At 41.6% G+C, this 8616-nt stretch overlaps 3 non-coding genes across 3 annotated transcripts; 1 reads left to right on the top strand and 2 right to left on the bottom strand.

Annotated features, from left to right (window-relative positions):
• Window positions 1–1120: 1120 nt before the first annotated feature.
• trnav-aac (transfer RNA valine (anticodon AAC)) lies at window positions 1121–1193 on the bottom strand. Its single transcript has one exon. It is a non-coding gene; the product is annotated as a tRNA-Val (tRNA).
• Window positions 1194–1314: 121 nt separating this feature from the next.
• trnag-ucc (transfer RNA glycine (anticodon UCC)) lies at window positions 1315–1386 on the top strand. The gene has a single exon. It is a non-coding gene; the product is annotated as a tRNA-Gly (tRNA).
• Window positions 1387–2034: 648 nt separating this feature from the next.
• trnav-aac (transfer RNA valine (anticodon AAC)) lies at window positions 2035–2107 on the bottom strand. The gene has a single exon. It is a non-coding gene; the product is annotated as a tRNA-Val (tRNA).
• Between the last annotated feature and the right edge of the window lie 6509 nt (window positions 2108–8616).

The following is an 8616-nucleotide window of genomic DNA, read 5'->3' on the forward strand; positions in this document are numbered from 1 at the left end:
ACTTTGATATTCTGGGAACTACTAGAAGTCCAGAATTTTGTGATCTTAAAGAGCGTGGTGGATTGTAATGTGTTAGAAGACTGGATAGATAGGTGGGAGCTAAACCATTTAGAGCCTTGTATGTGAGTAGAGCTAGTTTATAGTCAATTCTAAACTTAACAGGTAGCCAGTGCACGGATGATAATATTGGGGTTATATGATCATATTTTCTTGATCTGGTAAGAACTCTGGCGGCTGCATTCTGGACTAACTGTAGCTTGTTTATTGAAGATGCAGGACAACAAACAGGCTTCAAAATAAACAAAAAAAACCCTAAATGTCCCAAAGTAGATGCACTATTTATAATCCACACAACAAAGTATTTTCTAATTCAATTATTGATTAATGTTATGAAATGGAATAAATATTTCTCCTTATTAAAAATCTTTCATTCTGTTATTGTTTGTTTACTGCATGTTCAGGACAGGTTCCAAATGAATGTAAAGCCAGGATGTTTCAATAAGAATCAACACTAACATCACTGACACTGTCATGTGATGCTTTGGGGTGGAGCTTCATGAACCTTTATGATGTTAACATATCAGAGTAAAGAAAGAATATTTTCAATCAGCTGAGACCAGTCATCATGTTCACTGTTATATTCATGTATCTGTGGCTTTCACTGGGTGAGTAAACATTTTTATTATTGCAAAATACAATATTCTTAGATATGAATGAACACATGTTTTTTAAAAAGTAGCAAATTGTGAGTATGTCACCTTCAGGGTCCTGATTAGGACAAGTGGGCTCTTACTGGAGCAAAGCTCAAGGCTTGTTTCTGCCCGGTCTCGAAAGTCTAAACGGAACAGCAATGTCCACCAGTTGCATTTGACAGGCTTTGGCCAGAGTTCTTTGGTGAGAGCTCTTTCCGATTTCCAATTGCGGTGTAAGTGATGGCTTGCGGCCTGCAGCAAAAGCCCCTAAGCCCTGCTTGATTTGAAGTATACACTTGTTCATTTTCTATGCACTAAAGCGCATTTCAAACTAGGCATCACATTGTGGAGAAACTGCTCCAGTCGCCTTCAGGGTGCCGATTAGGACGAGTGGACGCATACTAAAGCAAAGCTCAAAAGCCTTGGGTTGTTTCTGCCCGGTTTCGAACCGGGGACCTTTCGCGTGTTAGGCGAACGTGATAACCACTACACTACAGAAACAGAAGCGAAGGAAAGCGTTTCCTTTCGGCGGGGGAACCGCAAAGTAAGTAAATAAATAAATAATCGATCAACGCAAAGGCTTAAGCGTTCCTTCAACCGAGTAATGAGTAAGCAACCACAGGCGTTGGTGGTATAGTGGCGAGCATAGCTGCCTTCCAAGCAGTTGACCCGGGTTCGATTCCCGGCCAACGCACGACCTTTAAACCGCATGTTGGAGCGTGGCAAATGTACGAGGGCCGCCCTTGAAAAGGCAAACGGAACAGGACAGTCCTCCAGCTGTGTTTAGCAGGCTTTGGCAAGAGTGTGACGAAGGCTTCTCTGCTTGTGAGAGTGATTTCCACTTTTGTTCTAAGTGGTTGCTTGCTGCCTGAGGCCAAAAAAAAAACAGCCCTACTTGTTGCTCGACTCGAACAAGCAAACACTTGTTCATGCACTAAAGCCCATTTGAAGCTAGGCACCACATAGTGGAGAAACTGCTCTAGTCTTGTCCTGATTAGGACAAGTGGGCTCTTACTGGAGCAAAGCTCAAGGCTTGTTTCTGCCCGGTCTCGAAAGTCAAAACGGAACGGCAAAGTCCACCAGTTGCATTTGACAGGCTTTGGCCAGAGTTCTTTGGTGAGAGCTCTTTCCGATTTCCAATTGCGGTGTAAGTGATGGCTTGCGGCCTGCAGCAAAAGCCCCTACGCGCTGCTTGATTTGAAGTAGACACTTGTTCATTTTCTAAGCACTAAAGCGCATTTCAAACTAGGCATCACATTGTGGAGAAACTGCTCCAGTCACCTTCAGGGTGCCGATTAGGACGAGTGGACGCATACTGAAGCAAAGCTCAAAAGCCTTGGGTTGTTTCTGCCCGGTTTTGAACCGGGGGCCTTTCGCGTGTTAGGCAAACGTGATAACCACTACACTACAGAAAATATAAAGAAGCAGCTCGGGCTCTCATCTTCAAAATAAATCAATTATTACAGCTGGCATTATTGATATTAGAGAAATACGCTGATCAGCTGCTGTTCAGAGCAGTTCTGTATCTAAGCAGGTGCTCAGTGTAATCTATAGAGTGTACAGATTTGCTGGGTTTCCTTTATAATTGCTAAAATGGTCACTCTGACATCTCTTGGTGGGGACATGTTTTTTAAAATGGCAAGGTTATAGCTAGGTAGAACCTAGGGAAAGTTTAGTAGACTCAAGAATATAAAAAGCATAAATCCAGCTGCACTGTACAAAAATTTTGACAGTTCTGTTATATTGAAAGTTTTACTGAATTGAAGATACATGTTTTAAGGTTTTTCTTCTTGATAAAAAACCTGAACAGACTGTGCTGGTTCAGCACCATCAATGTTTTGGATAGCAGAGGAGCACATGGCTGCGGTGTGGAGCAGCCATGTGAAGGAGTGAAGCATGGCAAAGCTGTTGGAGACCGAAGAAATGAAATGAAAATGCCTTTATTTGTCACATATACATTACAGCACAGTGAAATTCTTTCTTCGCATTTCCCATCCTTGGAGGCTGGGGTCAGAGCACAGGGCGCCCCTGGAGCAGAGAGGGCCTTGCTCAAGGGCCCAACAGTGGCAACTTGGCAGGGCTGGTGCTTGAACCCCTGATCTTAACCACCTGAGCCACCACTGCCCCTAAAGGATCATGTCAGAAGTGGGATTCGAACCCACGCCTCCATTCGGAGACCGAAATCCTCCTTACATCAGGGGGAAGGTTTGAACCTTGAGTCTGGCGCCTTAGACCGCTCGGCCGTCCTGACACTTAGGGAAGACATCCCTAAGCCATTGCACTCGTCACTGCTCCACCGTACCTGGACCCCTTTCAGCCCCTTTCAGCCATCAACCATCAACCATGGCTGTGTAACCATGTTTTCCCTATTTTGCTCCTTTTTCTATTTTCACTGAATTTTGTACTCAAAGATTCTTTTTTTCCCTATGTGCACCAAATAAATACACTGTGAATTTTAACCTTCGCTGTCTCATGTATGTCTGTTAAGCCCTCACTGCCTGAGTAGCTACAACCTGTATTCTCTAATGAGTTAAAGTCATAAAGTTTCTTCCTCATGTCATCTCAAAGGTTTCCTCCATGTAACTGTTTCCTTTCGGTTACTCATGATTGATTTAAATCTACAATTGCAAAGTATTTCATTAAATTAAAGTTTCTGACTCTGTTCACGTTCATTACATTAAAGTATCTATAATTATGTAATGAACCTGTTTACCCAAATAAGTAGCTAAAAAAATTTAACAACCATGAAACCAGGACAACAGAGAAACTAGTTTCACCAAGAAAAGATAACATGGGACATGCCAAAGAAATGAACAAGTGGGCCAGAAATAAAACCAGATTAGTGACCAAAAAACACATTTCCTCTTGAATCCGTTCATTTATCAGCATCTACATACTATATTCTGATTGTACACATGGATATATCGCCAACATACTGCATAATCTATTGAAAGACATACTGCAAAGAAATATACATTTTTAAGTGCTTATATATTTTTTTCACATTTTGTACTGTTACAACCTGGACCTGAAATGAACTTAACTGGGATTACACAGTATATCATGATTATATATATAATACTGTATATTAAATCATGTTTGTTGACTTATTTTGCCACCTATTGGGATAATAGAGATAAGATAGTGTTTTTCCCCCTGAATGTTTTCATTCAATTACTTTCAGAAATGATCATGATTTATAACAAAATTAATTTTTGTGGGCCATATTAGCCAATATCAAGCTATGAACATGGACTTCGAGCAGTGACAGACTGTAAAATTACATCCAAATTCTAACAGCAACATACTGTTTTTCCAAACAGTACGATACAGTAACATACTTGTAAAATCTTAAGCAGGTTACCATAGAATTTAACAGTAATATACAGTATTTTCTTTTTGTGGTATAGACCAGTCAAACACATGCACTGTAAAAAGTAATTGTTGAATCTACTCAAGAAAAACTTGTAAATTTAACTGACTTTAGAAAATTTGTTGATTTAAATTGATTAGACTGTGTAGTGTGAACTAAACTTAAGAGTACTTAAGAGTATTTATTTATTTATTTATAGGTTCTGGGTCTTTTTCCCCTTTGCGCTATAAAATAACCTGGAAACCAGTAAGATTTAAGCTTATTGCCAATCAGCTGCTGCTACATCACAATCCACCATATTTGTATGAACAGAGCTTGATATATTTACTGGCCTTTGGTTAAGTTTCAGCATAGGACGAAACAATTACTATTACAATTATTATTACTATCACAATTAGAATTACTCTTCTAATTTCTTAAACACGCTTTTGTCTCATGCATGCGCAATGTGACAGAACACAGGTGTTTGGAGAATTGACGAAGAAGAACTCAAAGAACAGCACGTTTTAGGGATGTAGTAGAATGACTAGGTATGCTCACAATGATCTGTTTATAAACATCAGTGTCTCTTACAACTTAAATACAATTTTATTTGCTAGTTGTGTGGAAAGAGGAAAAGACATAAAAAGGCACACTGAAGTAGTTTTATGTCAAATGCGACCAGTGCTACATTGCAAAAATCGACTTTTACTGAACACTTGTTTTATTACATTTCTAAGCTATTTTAATTGGTTGTAAGTTCATGGTTTATCATTAATGATATGTAAAAACCTGTGCGGCCTTTATGAACATTCTTTCTAGAACGTTTGATCCGCACGTGTGGTTCACATGGAAATGAACAACATGATGCCTGAATTAAGATAGCTTAATTAACAAGCATGTACCATATTTTGTGTTTTTTATTTAGTGTATGCTTATTTTGGGGACTTAAATTCATGCAGTGGAAGTGTAGGTTTTGCTTGTTTTCGTGTGAAAAGTGGGCTCAGCTGTTGAAACACTACAGAATAAAACATGGAAGCTACACTAGAAGTACTCCAATTCCATGTCTCTACACAGATTGTCTGTGCTCATTCAAATCATTTAATGCAAAAAGTGTACACTTAACAAAACATCATTCACATCAGGCACATGGTAGCCTATCCAGTCCATGTGATAACATCCCTTTGATATTTCACTGCCCACTTTGCAGTTTTGAGGAGCCCTGCACAGAGTCTATTTTTTTCTCATTTGCGGCAGCATCTCAAAAATCATAGAACTGTGCAGTTTCCCTACAACAATTGCAATTTTGAGAGCAATATCTACTCTACATTTAATTCCCATAAATGTAGAGAGCATGGAGCATTTGATCAGAGGCAGTTAAAATCTGACGTTCTCTTGTATGTTGCTACACACAGTGTAGATAATGTGCAACAAGAATAGCCCTTGAGCGCTGATCCTGTAGATGAACTTTTGGAGATAAATGATATAGAGATTGAAAACTTTGATGAATTGCGTCCTCAGTTGGAGCCTCACTCTTTCTCAAATTATAGCCTCACTCTCTCAAAATGCAGGTGATTTTGCATGTTTCTGATTTGGCTGCACAGGAAATAATTCAACATATAAATCAAATTTTACTTCTTTCATCTTGACAATGACCAAAGATGGTGAGCCTCTTTCCACAATAAGCAGAGGAGCATCATATTTTCAGAGTGAATTTCTGATTGCCATGCCAGTTGAATACAAGCTTGATTCAGAGTCAGTCTCTTATGTGCCAGTTCTGCAAATGTTGCAGAAAATGCTAAACTGGGCTGACATTCTATATAGGGTTCTTTGCAATGATCGATTAGTTAATGAATTTAAGACTTACAGAGATGGCACTCAAGAATCAAGATTCAAGAAGCTTTATTGTCATTTCAACCACATATAGCTGACGCAGTACATAGTGAAATGAAATAACGTTTCACCAGGACCTGGTGCTACAGAAACATACAACATAAAGATCAAACACAAAAAAAACACAGAGCTAGGACAGAAGTTTGTCTTAGCCACATAAAGTGCACAGTGTGCAGCTAGGTGCAAACAGATCGAAGACAAGACAGTGCAAAAATAATAAATACAAACAAAAGGCAACACAAAAACACAGGACACTTAGTGCCGAAAAGAAAGAAAAGAACATGTGTAATGGAATATAAATGAAATAAAATAAGATCAAAAGAAATGATGTAAAAAATATTGTGCAAAAAAAATTCAACAGCAGCAGTTGAGGTAGTGCAAATAGAAATAAACATAAGTATAACTATAGCAGCGTATGACAGGTAGTGGTAGTGCCACAAGTAATGAACAATTTAAATTATGTGTGTGTGTGTGTGTGTGAGTGTATCCATCCAGGTGAGAGAGAGAGAGAGTGTGTGTGTGTGTGTATGTGTGTGAGAGAGACAGAGAGTTTTGTACAGTTCAGTCTTGAGTGTGTGTGTGTGTTTATGTGTGTGTGTGAGAGAGAGTTGTTCTACAGTTCAGTCCTGGGTGTTGAGGAGGCTGATGGATTGAGGAAAGAAACTGTTCAACAGTCTGGTTGTGAGGGCCCGAATGCTCCGGTACCTCTTTCCAGATGGCAGGAGGGTGAAGAGTGTGTGTGAGGGGTGTGTGGGGTCATCCACAATGCAGTTAGCTTTGCAGATGCAGCATGTGGTGTAAATGTCCGTGATAGAGGGGAGAGAGATTCCGATGATCTTCTCAGCTGTCCTTACTATCCGCTGAAGGGTCTTGCGATCCGAGACGGTGCAGTTCCCAAACCAGGCAGTGATGCAGCTGCTCAGGACGCTCTCGATGGTCCCTCTGTAGAACACAGTCAGGATGAGGGGAGGGAGATGGGCTTTCCTCAGCCTCCTCAGGAAGTAGAGGCGCTGCTGGGCTTTCTTGGTGATGGAGCTGGTGTTGAGTGACCAGGTGAAGTTCTCTGCCAGATGAACATCAAGGAATTTGGTGCTCTTGACGATCTCCACCAAGGATCCATCGATGAACAGCGAAGAATGGTCACTCTGTGCTCTCCTAAAGTCAACCACCATCTCTTTAGTCTTGTCAACGTTCAGGGAGAGGTTATTGGCTCTGCACCAGGCTGTTAGATGTTGCACCTCCTCTCTGTAAGCTGACTCACTGCTCTTACTGATGAGACCCACCACAGTTGTGTCATCGGCGAACTTGACAGTGTGGTTGAATCTGTGCATTGCTGCACAGTCGTGAGTCAGCAGAGTGAACAGCAGTGGACTGAGCACACAGACCTGAGGAGCTCCAGTGCTCAGTGTGGTGGTGCTGGAGATGCTGTTCCTGATCCGGACAGACTGAGGTCTCCCAGTCAGGAAATCCAGGATCCAGTTGCAGAGAGAGGTGTTCAGGCCCAGCAGGCTCAGCTTCTCAATCAGCCACTGAGGGATGATTGTGTTGAATGCTGAACTGAAATCTATGAACAGCATTCGAACGTAGGAGTCTTTACAGTCCAGGTGTGTGAGGGCAAGATGGAGGGTTGTGGTGATGGTGTCATCCGTGGAGCGGTTAGGATGATACGCAAACTGCAAGGGGTCCAGTGAGGGTGGTAGCTGTGACTTGATGTGCCTCAGGACGAGCCTCTCGAAGCATTTCATCACAATTGGTGTGAGTGCGACGGGTTGATAGTCATTGAGGCAGGAAACCGTAGACTTCTTAGGCACAGGGACGATGGTCATTGTCTTGAGGCACATTGGGATGATGGAGCTGCTCAGCAAGATGTTGAAGATGTCAGTGAAGACATATGCCAGCTGCTCCTCACACTCCCTCAGCACTCACAGGAATGTTGTCTGGTCCAGCAGACTTCCGTGGGTTAACTCTGCATAGAGTTCTCTTCACATCAGCTGTGGTGAGACAGAGCACCTGGACGTTTGGAGGAGGGATGGTCTTCCTCGCTGTTGTGTTGTTCTGTGCCTCAAACCGAGCGTAGAAGTCGTTCAGTGCATCTGGAAGGGAGTTGTCACTGTCACAGGTAGGTAGTGATGTTCTGTAGTTGGTGATCGCCTGGATGCCCTGCCACATGTGCCGGGAGTCTCCGCTGTTCTGGAAGTGGCCATGGATTCTCTCAGTATCAAGAAAATGACTTTTTCAACACTGAGACCTTCAGGATTGTCCTAGGTCTTTATTTTGATGAATTTGAGCTTGCCAATCCCCTTGGCACTTCTCAAAAGAAACATAAAATATTTGCTCTCTATTGGGTTCTAGCCAACCTTTCCTCAAAAGATCTTTCATCACTTCAGTCAATTCAGCTAGCATTTTTATGCAGAGCTAGTGCAATTTAACATCATGGTTACAAAGACATCTTGCACCCAGTTAGGAGACTGTTTGAAAGGAAGTTTGCTTTTTGTTTCATCTGATAATCTGGGTGCACATTCTTTTGCAGGACTACAGGAGAGTTTCAGTGTTGAGCACCCATGTCGGTTCTGCTTTGCAAAGAGGAGTGAAATCCAGGAGAAGGAGGTCTGGTCGGGAACATGGTGTGAAAGGTGGCTGTGTGTTAAGTGAAAGGTTGGAACATTTTCACACAGTTGG

This window comes from Hemibagrus wyckioides, unplaced genomic scaffold (assembly GCF_019097595.1).
Source record: "Hemibagrus wyckioides isolate EC202008001 unplaced genomic scaffold, SWU_Hwy_1.0 Contig1, whole genome shotgun sequence".
Taxonomy (NCBI): Eukaryota; Metazoa; Chordata; class Actinopteri; order Siluriformes; family Bagridae; genus Hemibagrus; species Hemibagrus wyckioides.